Source organism: Triticum dicoccoides, chromosome 6A, assembly GCF_002162155.2.
Source record: "Triticum dicoccoides isolate Atlit2015 ecotype Zavitan chromosome 6A, WEW_v2.0, whole genome shotgun sequence".
Lineage (NCBI taxonomy): Eukaryota > Viridiplantae > Streptophyta > Magnoliopsida > Poales > Poaceae > Triticum > Triticum dicoccoides.
Window position 1 is genome coordinate 23,203,188 of NC_041390.1, and position 5,114 is coordinate 23,208,301.

The window sequence follows — 5,114 nt, forward strand, 5'->3', positions numbered from 1 at the left end:
CCGCTGTGAGCTCTCCCCCTCTAACCCCTCTCCCTTGCCCCCGGTGGCCACCATGGGTGCCGCCCCTCCCCGAGCCCATGCATACACACACACAAGCATGATGAACACACACACATGCACATTTCCTTAATTAGGTTAATTAGTATATACGTATTTTGTATGTTTAATTAGTTTAGATTTTTCAGATTATTATTTTTTCACTAGTATATATGTATGAATGCATGTTAGATGGATATAATTAGTGTTTAATTAGTATGGATTTTTTTATATAATGTTGTTTTTCTGTTTTTAATGGATGTATAGAAGTTGTTTTTTCTGTTTTTAGTGTTAGATACTTAATTAGTATGAAATAGCATATAGAATTTTGACATATGCAATGATAGCATAATTAGTGTTACATTTGCATATAGTATTTGTTATCGACGATGCCCGGCCCGCATCCTCGCCGTCGAACCGTTCACGACGACGTCCTGCTTCAGAGGACCCATGTCCGGGACTGGGCTCCGCCGGGCTGGCACTGGGAGGTGCTACCTTTAGGGGCGCGACGCTTGGTGAGGAACCCGGCCCCTGGTCCCGTCGTCGACCCTCATCTCCTTTAGTGGCATTCGCGTGGGCCACTTTCGGTGTGGAGGGAGCCGGCCCCACCGGAGGTGGTACGTCGCCGTGTCAGGGAGGAGGACGAGCACGTCCATCGCTACATGGCTGCTATGGACGTCAGGTTCTCCAATACCAGGCAGGTTCTTTGGGGAGATCACCCGAGCTATGATCCAGTGATGGTTCCTTCACTTTGGTTGTCCACCGCCTAGATTACTCTCTAGTATTCGATCTTTATTAGCTAGCTAGCTAGCTAGTGATGTATTCGATATATAATATTCGAGATGATTTATTCGAGATTATATATATTATTTGAGACGATGTATTCTAGATTATATCTATTATTCGAGATGACGTATTCGAGATTAAATCTATTATCCGAGACGATGTATTCGAGATTCTATCTATTATTCGAGACAATGTATTCGAAATTATATCTATTATTCGAGATTATACTAAATTATTTTATATTTCTTTTGGCATAGTTAAATAAAAGCTATGGCGGACAATACCGACAGAGAGAGAACAGACCATGTTCGATATCATACGCGGGCCAGATGATGATCAGAATGAAGAAGATATTGACGGCTCCGAATTTCTAAACAACACCGGAGAGGGTGATATGATATTCGATCGCGACGACCGAGAAGATGAAGTCATGAACTACGACGAAGAACATGTTGATCCTGAAACAACAAACACCGGCGAGGTATATATATTTATATAAGCAGGCATCTGGTGATCATCGCATGTTTTAAATGAGTTGAAGATATATTAACGAATCGATCTTTCTTCTTGCAGCCATCCAGATCGAGCAAATCTTCAGGCAAAAGGACGAAATGAGGCCCGAAGAAAAAGTTGAAGGAGGGCGTAAAGTACAATATCGAGGCATTCAAACCTAATGGCGAACCATTAGCGCCTAAGGAGATTGCGGACAAGTTCGTTCGTCAATTCGGAGTTCTTGTGAAGGATCAACTCCCGATCTCCCTTCAAGAATGGAGAAAGCCAGCAAAGCCACGTCCAAATGTTACTTTTGTCGACGAGAATCAAAAAAAAACTGCTTTGGTATACTCTCATGGAACATTTCACCCTACCAGATAATTTCACAGAAGCAGATGTGCGGAAAGTCAAGGACACTACTTTTAGGAAGATGGTGGTTGCATTCAAGAACCACAAGAGAACGACATGGGAGAAGTACGTCAACGGAGGAAGGAAGACTCCAGTATTCGAGGGGATACTAGAGAATCAAAGTGCTCATTGGGACGATTTCATGAAATTCAAGGATTCAGAATTAGCTAAGGAACGGTCGAGAATAAACAAGAAGAATGCCGAAAAAAAGGATAAGTTCCATAAGCTGGGGCCAGGTGGCTACGCGGTGGCAATGCCTAAGTGGGATAAGTCTGAGAAAGAGATGGAGGATGCAGGTGTCACTCCGGTTACTAAGAGCTGGTCCCCCAGGTACAGGACTTGGTTCTATGCGCATGGGGGGGAGTTGGACCCGAAGACAGGCAATGTTTCGACGAAGGCATGTCTGAACGGAGCCGACGATGCGCTACTTGTTGCAACAGAAGAGGCTCAATCGGGGGTGTTCCAGCCCAACAGAGAGAACGATGAGCTTACGCGTGCCCTGGGAAATCCTGAACACCCGGGAAGAACACGAGGCAAGGGCGCTATTCCGTGGTATGAGGGGTTTTCGGACTGGAACGCCGACTACAGAACCCGTGCGAGAAAGAAGATTGCGGAGGAGAAGAAGAGGAAGATGGAGGAGGAGCAGAGGAAGCGGGACTATGAACACCTTCAAGGCCTAGAAGCAAGTCAAGCGGAATTGGCAGCTAAATTCCAGCGGCAACAGGAGCAGATCGACTCACTTAGCCAGCAAAGGGGGTCTCAGCAGCTGCAGCAGCTAGCGAATGATCCAGCATTGGATACCACCGCCCCATCCATGCCGAGAAGCAGCGTGGGTTCCGCCCCGGGCGACGCACTGCTGGATAGATACCCCGTGGATGATATCACGGAGAACACTAACTGCGAGCTACACTTCAAAATTAAGAACATATCCTTGAAGGTGGCGGACGGTGTTGCTTATACAAATTCCCCCGATGCAACCTTCCATTGCAACCCGATTCCAGCAGGCTATGCTCGTGTCATGGTTGATGAGGTGGTGGACCAATATTCGGGGTTAGAGCTTGACATTCCTGGAGGTGACGAGGAGCACACACTCGGAGATGCCAAAAATCGTATCATCCTATGGAGAAAGGATTGCATCATCTTTCGAAGGCCACCGACACCGCGTCACCCGACTCCTCGTCAAAGTCCGCCACCGAGTCAGCAGACTCCCGCTCCTCCAAGTCCACCAACGCGTGAGGCCACTCCTCCTCCTCCAAGTCCGGCAAAGTGTCAGGCCACTCCTCCTCAAAGTCCGACACAGCGTCAGACGTCCACTCCTCCTCCAAGTCCGGCACAACCTCAGGCCACTCCTCCTCCAAGTCCGGCACAGCTTCAGGCCACTCCTCCTCGTCCAACTCAGCCCTGTCAGCTGTCTCCGCCGCCTCAGCAATCACAGAAGAGACACCCCGCAGCTATGGTGCGTAGCGGTACGAGTCGAGGTCATAGTACAGGAAGTACAGGCGGAGGCAAGCGATATAAATATGGTCCAAACCTCAGTACTCCTCTTCCTGTGAGGGCTTACGACAGGACCGAGGAGCAAACCAATGCCATAGTGCGGGCAGAAGTTGACGCCCATTTTGGACCGAAACCGCCACCGCCGCCAAGGGAGAAAGTGCCTATGGAAGTAGTTGACCACTTCATTCGTATGGCTGAACCACCAGCTCCTAAGCCTGTTGACTCAGACTATGAGCGCCACATCAGGAAGTTACATCGACAACGTAAGGAGGCGAGCTCGAGCTCGAGCAAACAACAAGCAGCTGTCAAAAAATGCGGGAAAACCGTTGCCCAGCTGGGAAAACAGGCGGCGCAATTGATCCTCCCGCTTGTTGTGCCGCCAACAACACGTGACAGTACGCGCGCCCAATATTATTATGGCCAAACAGTTTACGTTCCCGAGGTGGGCGATGTGGTAATAACCCAGGAGCATATAATGCAGGCTGAAGAACTCAAGATCACTGTTGGACAACTCCTCGAGATCGAGGACATGCCTCTGATTACAAAGGAGGAAATAAAACGGAAATTTGTCCGGGGCCAACCTTTTGTCGAGCCAGAAGATGTCAAGAAGCTCCCAACGAGAATGTATGAATTGCATCAATGGTACATGGACATTACCAAGAGATCCGATCGAGAGTCCCTCATTGTGTATGTCAAGAAGGATGATTACTACCATGAGAAAGCTATGGCCGTTGAGTATTCTGAACTGTTTCAGTTATACAATCAAGACGCACTCGACAAATCTATCGTCAGTTGCTATTGTCTGTAAGTGATTTCTTTCTGTAATTTAAGTCTCAAGCTAGCTGTAGTGATCCTTTTGATCAATCATTACGTGTAATTATCCTCACTATATTCTTTTCTGTGGTATTATGCAGGATGAAGATGTATGAAATGAGAAAAGGTGGACGCTATGGCATTGGGTTCATTGACCCAAACACCGTTAATGAATACACATGGAAATTAGGTGCATATTATGAAAAAGAGGTAGAGGACATCATGCTAGAGTTCTTGAAGCGCCTCAAATACAATGAAGATATACTACTTCCTTACAACTTCCAGTGAGTCACACTTTCTTGTACTACAAATTCTATGTTTTTGCCTACTAGCTAGCTACATGTTTTTGCTTACATATGCCCGCTTAATTAAGATATGCAAACGTGTGTGTGCATGCAGATTTCACTGGATCTTGTGTATCATTAAAGTTGACGCCGGAACAGTTGAAATACTGGACTCGCTACTCAAAGAAAATAGTGACTATAACATCTTGTTTGCGATAGTCAACACATAATTTCAATCATTATTAACTATATATCTCGGCCTATTTAGTTCGTCATTTCATGATATGAACTATTTAATAACCCCTTTATTCATTTTTTTTGTCGGCGGGCAGGGCTTGGGCAAGGTTCATCGGTGTCACGGAAGGCGAATGGAAACCAAAGCTGAAACGGTTTCGAGCCAAGGTAAGTAATTAAGTAGTACTGGCTAGCTAGCTAGCTCTGCCATCTCTTTAATTATCATGCTTGATTAATTATTATCTGATCAAATTAAATTCCATTCTCGTAATAAAGGCCCTCAAGCAGGCGCCGAGGACTGATCTGTGTGCATACTGCGTTTGCGAGAACATTCGCATGATGGCGTCCGAAAGGAGCAGATCTCAAAGACAGGAATGGGTACGTTTGTCAGAACAATATTCACAATTTTTACACCATTATAGATATCTAGTCACACAACTAATACACATGCATATTGATCTCATTCTTAACAGTTCAAAGAGGTGTGGGACAAGCTCCTACCAACGGAGCGCATAGAAGCACTTCAAGAGGAAATAGCGGGATTTTTGCTCGACCAGGTCATAAATC